The sequence below is a fragment of the Balaenoptera physalus genome, assembly GCF_965194825.1.
Source record: "Balaenoptera physalus genome assembly, chromosome: 16".
Taxonomy (NCBI): domain Eukaryota; kingdom Metazoa; phylum Chordata; class Mammalia; order Artiodactyla; family Balaenopteridae; genus Balaenoptera; species Balaenoptera physalus.
The window spans coordinates 2,356,025-2,374,375 of NC_138898.1; the positions used below are offsets into that span (position 1 = coordinate 2,356,025).

At 53.6% G+C, this 18,351-nt stretch overlaps 1 protein-coding gene and 1 long non-coding RNA gene across 13 annotated transcripts in view; one reads left to right on the top strand and one right to left on the bottom strand.

The window, feature by feature from the left end:
- The window catches only part of CDH4 (cadherin 4), a 569,973-nt gene that overhangs the window by 516,659 nt on the left and 34,963 nt on the right, over positions 1–18,351 (bottom strand). The gene's annotated exons all lie outside the window — the stretch shown is intronic.
- The window catches only part of LOC309644564, a 684,610-nt gene that overhangs the window by 325,610 nt on the left and 340,649 nt on the right, over positions 1–18,351 (top strand). The window lies entirely within an intron of this gene.

Here is an 18,351-nt window from a genome sequence, read left to right on the forward strand (position 1 = left end):
ATAAAGATCCCATGAGGGAAACTCAAAAGAGTTACCTCATTCCTTCACTATATTTGTCACCTAAAGTTAGTGTCTGCAAACAGAAGGGAAAACATAATTACAACTAGTTCCACTCAACTTAGTTTCTCTCTGGGAAAAGATGGTACAGATGGTCCCCGACTTATGATTTTCTGACTTTAGGATGGTGCTAATACACAGTCAGTAGGAACCATACTTAGACTTTTGACTCATGACCTTCTCCTGGGCTGGCGGTATGCGATCCTGTCCTCTTTCGAGATGCTGGGCAGTGGAGGCCACAGCCCCGCGACCAGGAGGGTGAACAACCAATACACTAACAACCACTCTGTTATTCACACTCAGTACAGCATTCAATCAACGACGTGATACGTGCAACACTTTGTTATGAAACAGGCTTTACGTTAGACGACTGGCCCAACCGCAGCCTGACGTCAGTGTTCTGAGCAGGTTTAAGGTAGGCGAGGCAAGTCGGTAGGTCAGGGGTCTTAAATGCGTCTCTCACCTAGAATATTTTCAACTTAACCATGGGTCTATCGGGACATAATCCCATCGTAAGTCGAGGAAGATCTGTACTAGGAACGGTGATTTCTCATTTCCTGATGGGTGTGGAAGGGTGCCCCCATCATCAGGGACGTTGAGAGGTGTGGGAACAGGGCGCTATGCTGACGAGGCCAACTGGATGGGTTCCAACGGGAAAAGGAGATCAAACCCATTAGATCAAGCATCTGGGATTAGAGCACAAACTGTGTGCAGGTTTTCATCTCATTTCCTAACCACTGGAGGCTGCCCTCCAAAGCTGACAGCCATGGAGCCCTTTATAGAAATAAACCCGCGACACGTCTGCAGACAGAGCACATTGCCAAGACTTCCACCTGGACCAGGGCTCCTGGCTTTGCATTTACTCCAAGGAACTTGAACTCTGTTCCCCCCCACCCCAGTCTGCTCTCTTCCCCCTAGACCCAGTGATGTGGAAGGACACCTCCTCGCTCCCCAGACACCCACCTCCCCATCCTGACACCCCTCAACAAAGATTCATCATCTTCTCTTCATACCTTTTGTCAGAAAAATGAGAAATTTCGAGGCCCTGCTCTGTACAGGTAAGGAAACACCACCAGAATTTAAAACAGCAGCTTCACACCAGAAAGGGAAGGCTATTTTGGATTTGCCTCCCGGCTGTCGGAGACGCAATTTGGGGATGTTGGGTTCCTCGGAACATCTTCAGGAGACTTTCTACGTGAAAGCATTTAAACGCTAAGCCCTTTCTTCCAACGACCTCTTATTTGTGACTCTCAAGGAGGGTAAGGAATGCTGTTCCAGACGCCAGTGGAAACGCCCTCCCGACAGCGAGCTCTGTGCCCGGCACTGGGCGAAGCACCTGACGAGCATCATCTCATTTAACCTCCACAGGAGCCCTGGGAGCAAAGTGCATCTGTGATGGCAGAGCTGAGGCCACAGGTTACACACCTGCCCAGCACCTCTGGGATCACGAGTGGTGGAGGCCAGGATTCACACCGGGGTGACCATAGGTATTCCCTCCACGCTTAGGAGGGAAGCTAGGTGATGGTCTAGGAAGCTGATCTTGGACCTCCTTGTCTGGCGCCTCCCGGGGAGTTCCGAGTCCCGGAGTTCTTCTCATGGTCGAGTGCCTGGTGTGGTGTCATCTGTAAATGGGGGATGTGCAGACTGACAGACAGCCACAGTGCCTCAAGGCCGTGCCCCTGAGGATGAATAAATGTGACTCCTCCTGGGTGTGAGAAACTCTCCCTCTGCACCTCTTTCATATTCACTGCCGAGCAGTGTCCTGGGTTAAACAGCATCCCCCGCATTCATGTCCACGTGGACACTCAGAATATGCCCTTATCTGGAAATAGGGTCCTTGCAGATGTAATCAAGCTAAGAAGAAGTCACACTGGATTAGGGTGGACCCCAATCCAGTGACTGGCATCCATCTAAGAGAGAAATCTGCAAGCAGAGGTGACTCAGGCACACGGGGTGGGGTGGGGGGAGGCCATGTGATGACAGAGGCAGTTGTTGCAGTGATGAGCCTGGTAGCCAAAGAGCACCAGAACATCTGGCCACCCTCAGAAGCTGGAGGGGGCAGGAAGGACCCTCCCCCAGAGCCTCTGGAGGAAGTGCGGCACTGCCAAGATGCCTTGATTTCAGACAGAACTGTGAGGGGTCTTAAGCCACCTGATTTGTGGTAATTTGTTACGGCAGCCCTGGGACACTAACACAGTTTCAATTTAATATCCAAACTCTTCCAGGAAGCCTTCCTGGACCTGCAGCACACAAAGAATGCCCCCCAACCCCCCCACAAATCAGGTTCCCCGCAAGGCTCAGGGGCCCTCTCCAAATCTACCCCCAGGGCTGGTACTCGTGACACACCTAAAGGCCAGGGTCACATTAGAACATCCTGGAATTCCACCTAGCACCACACACGTTCTCACAGGCACTTGGCAGCTGATGAGGACAGACAGATGGATTTTTATACAAAGGTAAATGGAATAATTGCTACATAAAGTTCCAGCTTGTTGGAAATCACCTCTGTGATCTCCCCTCAGTGTACTGATGGCAGAGCTAATATTCTCCCATAATTTCAGGAACAAAGGCTGTGTCTCCAAGTAAGTCACAGCTATAATCTCCTCTCTCCACTGTGACCATCATAATCGGCTGAGTTCATTGTTTCCCCAACAAGGAGGCATTAACTGCAACAAGCCTCTTTGAGACACCCAGAAGATCTATCACAAACACAGCTACATGTACCAAAGGTCATGGCGTTTCGTTACTCACGTGATGAGCATACCACGCCCCCCTTGCACTGGGAGCCTCCTTCAGGGACTGGGACCCCATCCCAGTGACCCCAAGGTAGCAGTTCGGGAATCCAGAATGAGCTGTGATCTCTTTATCGAAGCTGGCGACTAACCCATCTATGCCATGACCAGTTCAGTGAATCACCACCATCAGGGCACTCGGGGGTGTCAGAGGCCCCCGGTGACATGACAAAATGGCAACGAGTCAAGTGTCACTGGATCTGACCGGGGGTAGTTCAAAATACATGTTGTGCATTATTTTGTGTGTGATGCATCATTTTTCCTGGTGGATTCAGCCAACTGGACAGACCATCCAATCAACTCCAAGAGAGCAGCCACCCCATGAAGAGGTCACTCCACGAAGGACTCCCAACCCTCCTGGCATGTCAGGATAACGAATGATGCCGACGACTTCAAGGCGAGGGGGAGGGGCTGACCTGGCCGTCCACTCAGTCACCCCACAGCACAGCCAGCGGTCACCGCCAAGGAAGAGAGCATTTCTGGACCCACACGAGACGGGGGGATATTCAGTTCAATTCTCAGATGACTCTGAAGGGAATCTTCCCTGTTCTTGGTCCCCTCTTGCCACTGTCACTACTGACACTGAATCTGGGGAGGCGAGGGCAGGACGGGCAGACGAGCCGGCCATAACTCCTACCCTCTGTACCCGTGGGATGAGCGTGAGGCCCCAGACGTTCCTGAGCTCGGTCCCATCACCTGTCAGACACAGGTGATGAGCATCCGGACAGGGTGGGGTCGTCAACGAGGACGGTGTTCGTGAACTCACAGCACGCTGCCTGGCGCGGGGAGCACACCCGATAACCGCTCCTGGGAGACGAGCGCACGGCGAGAAGCCTGGCTGTCCCCAGCCGCCTGCCAAGTGACTTGGTGTCTCTGTGCCTCAGTCTCCCCATCCCTAAAGTGCGGAGACTAGTGCTGCTGCTAACACAGCGCTCATCAGGTCCTGGAGAGAACCGAGTGAGCGATGCGTGGTGACCATTTGCAGCAGGTCCGGTGCAAGCTGAGCGGCGGCTGCTGCCAAGGTTATTGTAACCGAGTCGTCCGTTCATCACAGCGTCATGTGATCTTTGAGGAGACCAGCACTCACCAAAGCCCGTGCTGAGCAGCAGCACCTCTGCATGACAACTCCAGGCAGGGGCCCTGCCAGCAAATCACGGCACCAGCCCAGCGTGACAAACCCAGAGGCCTCTGCTCACTGCAGAGCCTCCAACGGAGGTGCCGGTGAACGCCAGGAGGGAGGTGAGGATACGCAGTGTCTCCCAACCATACTCTGGGGATCCCTGTCTTCAACGCACACGCACACACTCACGTGCACTCACACTCGCATACACACACACATGCATATGCAACTTCTCATATTTTTTAAGGAAAATCTTAGCATCAGCATTCCAAGGCCCTCATTTTAGGAGACATAGGGCAAAAAAAAAAAAAAGCAAAGATGATCACGGTGTTTTGGTTAAAATGCGACCTCACCTTCAGAATCCACAAAACCAGCTCTACCTCATCCTCTGCTGCTAAGGTGAAACCCGCCTTCCCTGGATCAACGAGATGACTGTATCCACTTCCCAGGAAATTAACTGGTGTACTTTGCAGAGTTAAATCAGCGCCGGAGCCCTCTGGCCTCGATCCACGACTAACGAGACCCCCGGAGCACTCCTCTCCCGGAAGTGTGCGGTGGGGCTGCTTTCACTTTCTGACCACTAGCCAAAGGCTCCACTAGGCAGGTCAACACGGCCCCAAGGGGGATCCAAGCGTCGAGACCCAGGAGGAGCTGGTGGTAAAGCGGCCGGCGCCAGACCGCAGGCCACCTCCCCAGACCAGGCAGCAGGACGATGCCCACCCTGCCCCCTCGGAGGCAGCCAGGTCCCGGCCACCGGCCCCTCCCCCAGGGCCTTTCTCAAGCCGGTCCTGCCTCCCCTGGGCCCTGGCATCCCTCCCAGCTCCTCTTCACCCTTGCTCCTCCCGCCCTGACCTTCTTCCCTCTTCACCTGCTTGGCTCCCACTCACCGTTCAGATCTCAGCTAAAGTCAGGTTTTCCCAACCTCGGCACTAGGGACACTCTGGCTGGATAACCCCCTGTCCTGAGGGGCCACCCTGATAAGCTGTAGGGTGTAATCCGCCCCCCGGCCTCTACCCATCAGATGCGAACAGCACCCCCATCCTCCAGTCGTGACAAGCGTTAAAAGTCTCTGGCCTTGCCAAGTCCGTGGGGGCAGACCAGCCCCGGCTGAGACCCCTGGCAGAGGCCGCACCTCGTCCAGGTCCTCCTTCCCCCAATCTGCCCCAGCTCGGCCTCCTCCAGCCTCCACGGCGGCCCCTGCCTTCTCCTCCGAGGTCACGGGATTGGAGCTCGGCTAGCCACCGGGGACGAGAACCACCGAATGAGTCCCTGTGCCGAGCACAGCTGACCTCTGGTTAAATAACGTTAATAACATCTAATTTCTCATCTGGTAGATGCCCCCAAATGCTGGCTGAATGAATGAACGACCACGACAAAAACAGAAAAAAACAGGGAGCCAGAAGAACACACACACGCCCACACCTGAGATGCTCAGGAAGAGACTCGCTCACGGGTTCCCTGGACACACTTAGGTGCTGCTGTACCAGCAACACAGGGGCCCCAGATAAACCCAGGCGTGAACACCGCCCCAGAGACACTGAAAAAAATGAGAGTATTTAACATGAGATCTGCTCTCTGAACAGACTGTCACGGCACCTGTCTGTGGACCGTGGGCGGCTAGCTCTGGAAGGTGCTCAGCTTGCACAACTGAAACTTCATCCCCCCTCCCCTCCTCCAGCCCCGGCAACCACCTACCACACGCTCCAGCAATCCCACTGCTGGGTACCTGCCCAGCAGACTCTAAATCGGCGTCTCAGAGAGATATCTGCACCTTCACATCCTTGCAGCACTATCCACAACAGCCAAGGTGTGGAAACAAACCAAGCGTCCACGGACGGAAGAATGGGTACAGGCGACTTAAAATCTGTAGTAAGAAAAATGCAACCTAGCCCTACCTCCTGGTATAATATGGAAGGAAATCTCTGATAGCTGATGCTCCAATCTGGGAAGTATCAGAAATGCCAACTTGTCCTGTTGACCCTACACACAGGGCAACACCCGTATGCAGAATCAGCCGTGGCTAAGGCCAAGGTCACCAGCCCAAGGCCTCGGGGGTGGGGTGGGGGCGTCTTCTGGTCAGCCCTCCAGCACACGGAGGACGAGCAGATGTTTGCTGAGTGAAGGGACGAACGATAATAAACAGTACATGGGGAAAGGAGCAGGCTAGGTCATCGATTCAGTCAGTCAATGACTCTCCAATGTTCCTTCTCTATGCCAAAGGCCAACTAGTAACTGATGACATGAAGCCAAACAGGACACACTCCTTGACCTCATGGAACTTGGTTTTCTAATCAGGAGCAATGCTCTGAGCTGAGCGTGTAAGTTGGGGTGACCTAATCACCCCCATTCTTCTGTCTCGCTGTGTCCTGGTAGAGGATGCATCCACATCACTAAGCCACCCAGATGCCCTGATTCATTGTTTAATAATGAAGCTGTTGAGTGGACAGCCTTCGTTAGGAGAGAGTCAACATTAATTCTAAGAGATAAACAAATGGGCAAAGGGGAAGGGAAAAAGAGCATCATTCTGAGGAATTTTTACACGCTTAGGTTTTTGTCATGCAAAGCAGTAGATCCTGGATGAAACCAAACACAAGGCAAGACTGCATCCTATGTGATGACATGGTTGAGACCATGTGGACGGTGGACCGCCTGAACCCCGTTAAGGCCTCTACATAAACTTTAAGATTCTGGCCGGTGGGGCAGAGATCTACTCATCTTGTGGCGCCCAAGTCAAGCCTCGTATATAAGTTCCCTGCTTGTTAAACCTGCCACCTGCCCATCTGGAGTGGCTGCTCCCTTCTTAGGCCTCTCCTGGCCCTCTGTGTGCGGGGCCAGATTTTGAACCAACATCAGTCCTTTGTCTAGAGCTGTGGTTCTGGACCAGGGGGGATTCTGCCCTAGGAGACACTGGGCACGGTCTGGGGGCACTTCTGGTTGTCACAACTAGAGGGTGTGCTACTGGCATGGAGTGGGTAGAGGCCAGGGGTGCTGCTGGATATCCTACAGTGCACAGGACAGACCCCAAAACAGAGAATCACCCAGCAGTGCCCAGGTTGGGTCCCTAGCACCTGGTCTAGGGCAAAGACAAAGGGGGCTGTGGCCCTGCATGTGCCTTAGCCGAATGCACTGCAGTTGCAGCCTCCCTGCCCCCAAACAGGTCACGTGCTCGGGGCTTCAATTCAAGCATGATTCGACAGAATTACAGTGCAGGCGCCCGGAGGCTGGGCTGCTCAGGCACCTTCATTTATCCGGTTTCAGAGATAATAGGGTGGGTGGAAGACTTCCAGCTCCATGTCAAGGTGTGTGCTCTGAAGGCTGCCGGGAAATGAACAGGTGAGGCGGCCATGTCCACCTGAGGGAGGACCCACGTCCAGGTGTCTCCCCACCTGGCCGGCATCTCAGCTCTGACTGTCACACTGAACAAATGATTTTAAAACAAATGGTGGCCAGTTTCCAGCTCTGGGCAACAACTCAGAGGTCCCTCTGAGGATCTCTGAGGATCTCGCCCCACGCAATGTGGGGCAAGGCCGCCCTAATGACAGCTGAGTCCAACTTCGCTTTCCTCCTCTTTCATGTGGTCAACATTTCTTCGCTGCCAATTAGCCTATCTGTTTGATCAAACCTTACTCCCAGCAGTCAGCAACATTTGTGTCCTACTAAATTAATTGCACTGAAAAGCAACCACTTTTCCTGTAACAGGCAAAGCGATCCCGCTCAGAAGACGCGGCATACGGTGGATGGGGAGAGGCGAGAGGCAGAAACCCGGTAAGAGGGAGCTGATGGCTTTATTCTTCCTTCCAGCCAAAGGTTTATTCCATCTCCGCTGGAACAACACATCAGTTTTGCCACCTGAACCTGATTTACGGGGACAAGGGGACTTTTTCAAACTTGTTAGAGCCTTCAAATTATAAACTTAGTTAAGCCCGGTCTCCATCTGCGAGGACCTGGGCCTTTTCCATCTCCGATGTTCCAGAAAATCAGATTTTCCTTTTCTTAAGTTCTCCTGATGGAATGGGTTTTGAAAAATGCACATCCATCAAAAAGCCCATCTGAAAACACCCTTCCGTTTGGAAAATGAGCTTCCATTTCCTGTGTCACAGGCTTCCCAGAAACCCGCCAATCCTAACCCAGCACTGGGGAGGCCAGAGGACAAGGGTGCGGGTATGTAGGCGGGGGAAGCAGCTGGCCTTTCCCTCCCCTGGGATGACCCTCGCCACCCGCATCCCAAGTCCACCCTCCCAGGCCTCAGGAAGCCCACCTTTCCCTGGACCTGCTCCCCCCTAACCCACCCCAAGGACAGAGAGTGGCATCCTAAGGACGAGGTCCGGCACTCTCCCTCCTCACCCCGTCCCTCGCTGCCTGGCTCTGGCAGTTTTGGGAATCATTCCTTCACAAGCCCTTGTACCTGTTACTTCTCTTTCTGCAGCAGGAGAAGGAAAACCTGACGCCAAGTAGCTTAAGCAACGTGGGACTGGTGTGATTTTGCAGCTGGGTGTCTGGAGTCCGACCATGTCCTCACCTGCTTGGGTCACTGTCCCCAGGGTCAGCTTCCTCTCTCTGCTCTGAGCTCCGTGCTCCCCGGAAGCACCACTTCCAGAGGTTCCTCTCCTTCTGGACACCACACTCCTGCCGGGCATCCAGGAAGAGTTTCTCTTGTCCAGGAATCCAGAAAGCCGCAAACGTTTTACTGGTCCTGTGTGATCATGAGCCCACCCCGTGTAATCACCATGGATGGCCCCCGAGAAGAGAGGTGCTGCCGATGAGGCTGGGCCCCCGTGGCCCCCACACAGCCTGAGCCTGAGAGGACCCTCTGTAGAGCACGTAGGGCTTTCCTCAGACACGAGTGGAGGTCCTATTACCAAAGATCCCTGAATGGGTGAGGGACAGACAAACAAAACAGACCCTCTGCTTCCCAAGTAGCCCTCACATCCCCCGAGGTCTGAAAGGTAAGCTCGTTGCATGCCCAGGGCACAGCTGCCTGTGCCCCCCCAGGCATTGATAACTGTTAATTCCTCCCTCTGAGGTCCTTCAGATCAGCAGAGATGACTGGGAGATTGCTGTGCTTGGAAGAGGGTCCAGCGGGGCCCCCAGGACAGAGGGCCTTTCTCCCACCCAAGGGCTCAGCTGCCATGCACCACCGATTCTATCTGGAAGGGAAGAGGCCCATCTACCTAAAAAACACAGAGACAAAACGACTTCCTGGACGTGCCGTGGTCCAGCAGGTGGACAGCCCTAGCCCATCTCCCACAGGCCGCGACCAAGGCCGCCTCTGTTTGCACACAATATTAACACCTCCTCTGTTTGGTTCTGAAGACATATTTACCGAGGTCTCCGCACCGTGAGAAGTGACTGCTGGTTCCCCGGCAGGGTCTGTCTGCACTACAACAAAGGCACCGGGGGCAACCTGGTGAGAGCTAAGAAACCAGAGACAGGTATGCCCTCCTTGAAAGAACTTCAGCAGTGTTCACAGGGGTCACCTGGGGCTCTCGCTTAAACCCACTTCCCCACCGGCCCCTGGGCTCCGGCCCGGCCCTCGGGGCCCCAGCTGGTACATCTGGCCCGGGTGGCCGGGGATTCATCGCAAAGCACCAGTAAAGACGCCATCTTATCAGGACCGTTATCCCACGCTTGGCTAAACCAGGCCCGTGTAGTACACGGGATCAGGAAGGGAGGCATAAGTAGATTCTAAACACAACCAGGCCCTGAGAAGCCACAACATGAAAGCCATCCTGGATTAGGGCCAGCCTGTAACAAGAATTTCCTCGCTGTGTCGTCAGCCTGGCGTGCACTGTGCAGGGACCGCCGTCTCACCTCTGGAAGGCCCGAGGTGGGGCTGCCCTGGGGAGCAGAGGGGTGAGGGCTCAGCGGGAGAAAAGTGCGCTCACCCAACTCCGGGGGGATGAGGCTGTGTGTGTGGCGGGGGAGGGGAAGCCGACTGGACACTGAACGAGGGAGGGCGGTGCTGTCCTGGCCGGCTCCCACGTGGCCCGGGGGTCGAGCTCTTTACTCTGCACTGGGGGGTCGCAGCAGGCAGAAGGGCAGGAAGTACTGGGTTGAGAGGAGGGATGGGACAGGAGCTGGGTGGTGCCGGCTGCCCCACGTGTCCCCCAGGGTGCAGCGACTTGAGGTCCATTCTGGAAGGTGGCCCCATGCAACGCACAGAACTGACCGCCACCCTCGGCCCCTACTTCCACTCGGTCAGCACTCTCTGCAGGTCTGCTGCGTGCGACGGGGAACGGGGACAGAGGGACACGGGCCCCGTCTCCCGGGGTTCCCAGCTCACAGGGCAGTTGGACGGGGAACACAAAGCAGAAAAAGCCGAGGAAGGAGGAGCCCCAGTGCAGCCGGCCAGACCACGGCTTTTCCTGACCCTGTGGCCTGGGGCAGGCGCGGCGGGCGCAGCAGAACCGCTCGCCCATGGACGCCGCAGAGCACAGAAAGCTAGGCTGCATCCCACAGGTCCCCACCCACCCTCGTGGGTTTCTCCTTTTTTTAAATTTTTTTTTGTACTGACTACATCTGGAATCACCAAGTAAAAAAAGTGCACAACCATTTCTGTGGCTCTTGGCACGTTTCGTCAATGCCTTTTCTACTTCAATTTAACATTTCTGGATGCAGTGTAAAAACGCTAACTCAACAGATTTGGGCCAGTTTTGAGTAACATCACTTAAAAGAAAAAGAAAACTTTGTATAACCGGTAGGACAAAAGTGGCAACATACTGTTTTCAGGTCATTTCCTTGGTTACTTGTGAAATTGAACATTTTTTTCACTATGTTTATTAAATATCTGCTGTTCTGTAATTTTTCTTTAAGGTTTGATCTATTTTTCTAATTTGCATTGTTCTCACTGCTCTATATTACCTCTTTATATTTAAAGGTGAGAAATTCCGTGTCCTATTTATTGCAATGATTTTTCCCAATCTGTTTGGTTTTTATTGTGAAAAAATTTTTTTGTAAAATTTTTAAAAAATCTTTTTTTTCAGATCCAGCCATCTTTTCCTTTCTGATTTTATCTCCCGCTTTTCTGTTCAGCAAGCATGTTCCCATCACTATTCAGAGCTTGAATAAACACTCATTCCACCATATTTTTTGTTTGTTTTGTTTCTGTCTTTTAATTGGCTAACTTTAAGTGTCTGATCAACACATCTGGGATTCAGCTAAACCTTCAGCTCACCCAGAAGGTCCGACCCTGAGCCTCTAGAGAATTCCTTCTTGCCTCTGTGAGTCTGGCCCAGCTGTGACCTGGGGAGGCTCTCTCCACGCCCAGTAGTGGCACCTTGGGAAGAAGTATTATGGGATAAATTGTGCCCGTCCCCCCCCAATTCATCTATTTAAGTCCCAACCCCATTACCTGAGAACATGACTGCATTTGGAGATGGGGCCTTTGAAGAAGTAATTTAGGTAAAATGAGGTCACTGGCGTGGCCCTGATCCAAGAGGACTGTTGTCCTCATAAGAGGAGGAGATGAGGACACAGACATGCACAGAGAGACCACCAGGTGAGGACACAGGGAGAAGACGGCTGTGTACACGCCCGGGAGAGAGGCCTCAGGAGAAACCAGCCCTGCCGACACCTTGATCTTGGACTTTCAGCCTCCAGAACTGAGAGAAATAAATTTCTGTGGTTTAAACCCGTCCAGTCTGTGGTCCTTTGTTATGATGGGTGGCCTGAGCAGACGGATATAGGAAGACTCTCCCTCCCGACCTGGCTGGTAGGAGAGGACCTGCCCACTGGAGTGAGGAGCCCCCACTGGCTGGGGGCGTGAAGCCTGCCCATCACCCTGGGCCCGGCTGGCCTGAGACCAAGCCAGCTGCATGCGGCACTGTGCGGGCACAGTCAGAGGTCAGCAGAGGTCGGCTGGTGACCTGAGCCGACCCGTAGGCATGAGCCCTGACGATGACCGGGCCGTCTCTCTGACCAAGAGGAAAGTCCCCCTGCAGACACAGTCATCCTGTGGAGGTGAGCAGAGCGGAGAGGGTGGCTGAGAGGCGGGATGGCAAGTACCTGCGCCAGCCTCCCTCCCGGGAACTGCTTTCACACCCACGTTTCTTCCGGCCAAAGGACTTTTAAAAACGGGTTTGGAGTTAGCCACATTCAACTCCAAGACTCCCATGTAAGACACTCACTGTGACTAAGTTCCCTAAATCTTTCTTGGACTTTGTTCACTGTTATATCCAAGCCCCGGCACTTAGTACACAATCAAGAAGTATTTACTGAATGAATGAATAAGGCAATCTACAAATCAGTCCTTCTACTGCTCAAATCTTCTACTAAATATTACATTCGAGGTCATGTGTTTCCTGCAACTAGTGGTATGAAAGGTGCTGATGATTTGGGGAAATGGTTCTGGAAGTTTTATAACGTCTACCAGCCACTTCTCTTCCTTCATTCTGTTATGTTAGTTTTTCCTTTTTTTACTTTGCTGTCGGTTCACAACAGCCCACCCAACCCTACACAAACCACCGCAAATAAACGTCCAGAGGAGAGAGGAAGGTGCCCACGCCCAGGGCAGCTGAAGAGGGGAGAGGACAGCTCTGCAAGGCGTGGCCTGTGCTGGGAGCCCCTCCCCACATCCCAGGGGGTTCAAGAGAGGCACTCGCCTGAGCTCCCAAGAATGGGGAGCCCCTTCCGGCCCCCACAGCCCAGCACTCAGCCAGATCTCAGGACCGGCTCCAAGGAAGTCACAGGATCTTCTGGGCCCCAGCTGCCCCCTGGGCAGGGCTGGCCTCAGGGTCCCTGAGGCACCTGGCGCTTGGAAGGGCCTGTGCTTGGCTCAATGTTCTGCTGTCACCGTCTTGAAACTCCTCATAATTCTGAACAAGGGGACCCACACCGTCATCATGCACTGGGCCCCCGCAAATCTGCAGCCAGCCCGGCCCGGCCAAGGGCGGGCAGGGCGGGCAGTCTGGGCACAGCTCTCACCTGCTGGAATCAAGATCCAGCAGGAAGGAATCAGTCCTCCCGCCAACTGTGGGCTGCAAGCCCTGCTCCCACAGACCAGCCTTTGAACGGGTTCTGAGCAACTTCAGATGTACAGGAAGGGGCTATTTCAGGCACCAAGACAGGTTTCTGGCAGCAAAGTCTAAGCCCCAGAGGTCGTGGTGCCCAGCTCTCCTCCACCTGCAATCATCAGAGGCAAGACCTCGGGGCTGGGGGTGGCGCCTGAACAGGTCCCCATCAGCAGAGGAAACCCACGCACTGGAGAACCAGAGGCGCCTCACATTTTGTCTGGACTGCGCTAAATGGTACGCCCGGCTCCCCGCACTTTCTCCAGCCCCTAGCACAGGCAATTATTCTGACAAACAAAAGCAGCAGCCGTTTCAGCAGAAAAATCTCAGAGGCTGCTGGCGTGTCTGACTTCTGCCAGGATTTGCAGGTGGACAAAGATTAATTATCTGCGATGCTTTCTTGCACAATGCAGCTCGAAAGACGGTGTCACTGGACTTCACTGCTCCCTGCCTCCCCGCCCCCGCAAAAGACACTGGAACCCACTAATTCCATCTGCAGAAAACCAGTTCCACCCGCCCAACCGTGCAGCTCAGGGTAGTTTTGTGACAGCTTTGGGTGAGCGTGTGCACGCACATGGTGTTTCATATTAAAGAACTCGTCTGCAGACCCCTTGAATATCACACTGCCCCTGGCATGGTATGAATCCATGTGAAAACACGCTACGTACACTTAGAACCAAGAGGCTCACTTGGAAGGGACTAAAAGATGCAGGGATATTTGCATTTCTCCCCTGGGCGCTGAGTTCCACCCTGACACACTCCACTGTTGCCAGCTTTCATTGTAAATGAAAATTCTGGTCCTTTCATTAACACAGGAGAGCTGTGCTCCAAAGGGCCAGTGCAGAAGCTTGGCACGTGGCTGTTCGGTGGGCCCCATGTGACACTGCCTGGCGTGGCACCACTAGAAAAACCCAGGTGCCCATCAGCATAGATTGGACGAATAAAATGTGGACACTCACGGGAAGGAAAGCTCTAGGGTGAGGAGGGGGCAGAAACCATGCCGCGGGGAAGCCACAATCTGATGACTCACAGAGCTCAAAGAAGCCAGATGCGCCATGGTAGATGCTACAGGGTTCCACTGACTTAAAGTTCAAAACCAGGCAAAACCGATGCGTAGCAGACCCCTTTGGAAGGGAGTGACCACTAGGGAAGGCCCCGGAGCGTGGGTCCCACTCAGCCCCTTGGAAAGGCTGGTGCTGGTGGCACTATGTGCTTAGTTTAAGAAGCTTTGCCATCCGGATGCTCACAACCTGTGTGATTCTTCTGTGTGTAGTTTTAGATCAATCAAAAGTTTTTAAAAAGCCAATGGCATTGCAGCAACACAGCCCATCAACCACTTCCTGTAGCATAAATTGAAGTTTTGAAGGAACCTAGGACGTTTTGCCTACGATATTCTAAAGCAACTTGCGGAGTCAAGATTCTCAATCACCATCCTTCCCAAGACCTTGGAAAGACCCTTGAAGTCAACAGATGAAAATGAAACCCTCAGCAACAGAGGGAAGTGGGGAAGCTTCCCAGCTTTTCAGGAGGGACAGCCAGGAACTGAGCAGACACACGTCCCCTCCCGTCTTGGACTCTGACCTGTGTTAGTGTGGCTGCTGTTGTAGAAACTTCGGGACGAGAGCGAAAACAGCAGGGGTGCCGTCAGAAGGCTTATCCAGTTCAAGAGCAATTACAGGCCACAGAGATTCACTGCCCCACCGCATCAATGTGAGGCCCAGATTTTCACACTGGAAGCCGGGTGTCAGATACACCCCACCCTGCGGGTTATCCGGAGCCCTGTGGGGCGTGGCGGTATCCCTCCTTCACGTCCTTCTTCTGTACAAGCACCACATGGTGGCAGCTCACTCTCATCCTGCGCAACAAGCCGGGCTCCTGAGCAGGTGCCGGCTCGTGTCCGTCTACGTCCTGGGACGCTCTCAGACCAAGGGGACGAGGTGGGAGAGCCGGAAGGCATCAAGGGGTTATTTGCAAGCTCAGGAGCTGGCGCAGGGACTTGGCTGACAGAAGGCCACCAGGCGTGTGCGTGGCAGGGGGTGGGCGGAGTCTGACTCTTGCTCCATAAACTGTGGTCCCCAGTCCAGTGGTGGCAGCCACTGGGAGCCTGCAGAGGCACAGACCCTCAGGCCCCGGCCCAGATCCTCTGAATCAGGACCAGTATTTTGACAGGACTCTGATGTGATTTGTCAACACATTAAGTTTGAGAAGAAATTAAGAAGAAATCTGAAGAAAGTAAGATGTGGCATTAGATGTCCCAGTTACACCCAACACTCTGCATCACAGGCTGTAGATATAATGTTTCTTTCTTTCCCCCTACTTCCCACCACCAGGACAAAGGGAAGAAATCACCAAATGGAAAGACAAGTTTACATGCAAAACGTGATATATACTCATGGACTGTCAAACTCGGTATCAGATACAGTATCTGTATGCCACACACACACACACAGAGAACACACATGCAACACAGAGCACACGTACAACACGTGCACACAACACACACAGAACAGAACACACACAAGCCTCCAGCTCATGGTTTAAAGAGAAGACAGTGAGGCAGAAAGACATAAATATCCTAAACTGAGGACACAGAAAACCACAGTGTCAGGATGATCTGAAATGACCGATACTGAAGAGTTCAGTTGTTGCCTAGGGGGGCCGTGCATGTGGTCACCCTCCCTAGAGAAGGACTGTGCTCTCCACTCTATTCCACCCAAAATATCAACCTCAAGAAAGGGGTTCAGAGGATGCCGGGAGAAAGGAGTAAAAACAAAATACACGTGGAGGAAGCGCGGGGCCAGCAGGACGGTTCCTCGGCCAGCGGCTGAGAAGAGCAGTGTCTGGTGTCTGTCTCATACGGAAGGATGCGAGTGCCCGGGTGTCCCGCACAACGGGGTTGTGGCCCCATGTTTATAATCGTGGGGCAGAGCCCTCGGTGGGGGCCCCTGCAGGACGCTGCCCCTTTGTCAGTGGGAGAGCTGGGTTCTCTGAAAATTCAGAAAGTGTGTCAAGCCAACTCGATTCCAAAGTGGCTTCTGAACTATCGAAGAGCAGGTAAATCTGTCGCCCACGTTAACGTAACAGAAACTGCCATGTGTCCCCCTGAACTTGTGGGACTCAGGACGGCCTCTACAGTCCTCCTTCCAGCTGGTGCCGTGAACGCCCTAAGAACTTCCATCCTAGGGTCTCCCCGTCACCAAGTGTGCCCAGAGGACCCCCTCCTGGCTCCCCCTCCCCCGCTCCTCCACGCACACAGAGGCGCGGAATTGGTTGGAAGTGAGGCGGACGCACAGACGGAGAGCAGCGAGGAGATGGGGAGGGCCCAGATGAGTGGGCACCTTGCAGAGCTGGCTCAGCCATTCCGTCGCTGCCCGGAGAGATGGGGAGGAGGGGACTGACCCCAAATCACAGGGCAACTGGTAAGGGACCCTTTTTCTGCTCCTGCCCCAGGCACCTCCCCGGGAAGCCGAGGGAAGGAGGGCAAAGAGGCAGCCGGAGGTGCTGAGAGAACAGACAGGGAGAGGCCGTGGACGTGAGCCTGTGCGGGAGGCCTCCGTCCACCTCCCCCGGCTTCCCCGCGGGCCGTCAAAGCAGCACCTGCAGCAACCAAGCAGCAGCGCGCCGTGGAGAGCTCCTCGCTCTGGGCGGGCTCCCCTCAGCATCCTCGGCTCGTCCCACCCTCGCTCAGCCCCCTGACGTGCCCCCTCCCACGCCCGTTTCCCAGGTGAGAATAATGAGGCCAGAAGGGAAGTGGCCTGCTCCAGGCCCCACAGAGCATTAGTTCCCTATGGCTGAAAACAACATAGATTTATCATCTTGCAGCTCGTCAGGTCAGAAGTCCAACTCGGGTCTCACTGGGTGAACATTACGGTGTGGGCAGGGCTACATCCTCCAGGAGGCTCCGGGGGAATCTGTTTCTGTGCCTTTTCCAGCTTCTGGAGGTGCATGGCCCCTTCCTCTCATCACTTCAACCTCTGCTTCCACTGTCACATCTCCTACTAACTCTGCCTTCCTCTCTCCCTTTTAGAAGGGCCCTCAGGGCCATAGGGGTCCCACCGGGATCATCTCCCACCTCAGTGTCCTTAACCAAATCCCATCTACAAAGTCCTTTTTGCCATGTAAGGCGACATATTTGCGGGTCCTGGGGATCAGGACCTGGACATGTTTGGGGGCCATCATTCAGCAGCCCCGCCACACAGGTATCCAAGTCTAGAAAGCAGGTACGTCCCAAACCTCAAACGCTCCCTCAGGGGCGTGCAGGGCCTGGCGAGGGGCCACCTGCCTCAGGATGACATGAGGGGGCGCAGTTAATAATGCAGACTCCCTGTCCCCACCCTGACCTCGGTCAGATCCTCTGCAGGAGGGCAAAGGGACCCTCCCGTTCTTGGGAGAATGAAGTTCACGACAACAGACCTTGACACCCAGGTCAAGGGAAAACACACACATGAAATGTTCCTTCTGCTTTTAGTTTTTAATGCGAAGTGATACATTAGGCTGGCTCATCACGTTGGCTGGTTTGATTTTAGGAAAACCTGCTCACCAAGTCTGGAGAATGCATGATGAACGGGCAGGCAGCACAGCCATGCGCACTGGAGTGAGGACCAGGCACGGATGCGGAAGCAGGAGCATCGGCAGGGCACCCCCCCACACACCGCTATGGCCACAGTCGCCCGGACCAGCTCCCGGTCCTTCAACTGAAGCATCAGGCATGGCCGAGGGGCTCAGACGGCATCTCAGCCAGGCTCCGATACTTCTCTCTCCCCGACAAGAGTCGCGCTGCTTTCGAGGGGGTTTCCTACTCTTGCCAGTTGGATCTGGCCGAAAAACTACACTAATCTTCTCTTACCTCTGTGTCGTCCTTTACGTACTTAAGTTTTAATGATACCTAAGTCTACCTGAAGACGTTTTGGGAAACTTCCACTACTGTACGTCAGCAATGGAATACAGTGGAAGAGTGCATGTAATTTCCAAACCCCCAGTTGTTAATGAAATCCCAAACATTCAGATTTTAATTGAACTAGATAAAGATTAAGAAGCTTAGCAGCAGCTGGCATTACGAATTAGTTCTCAGAAGAGTTTTCTGTTGTACTCTGAATCATCACTTTTGTAATTGTCCTAAATTTTCCTTTATCTTGCTAATGCAGATATGATTCTCAGGGAACATCGGGCTGCCTGCGTCCCCACTGCCTGAACTATTTTGATGTGTAAAGTCTTCATAGTAATTTTAATAATATTGTGATCTACACGTATGATGTATATTCAATAAATTCTTACACTAATTAGAAAAAATATCAAGGCTTTTATGTGACCTATTTTTAGAGACAAAGTTTATTGCCTGAGGATCATCCCTGGAAACAAGTAGAGAAGCAGGAAA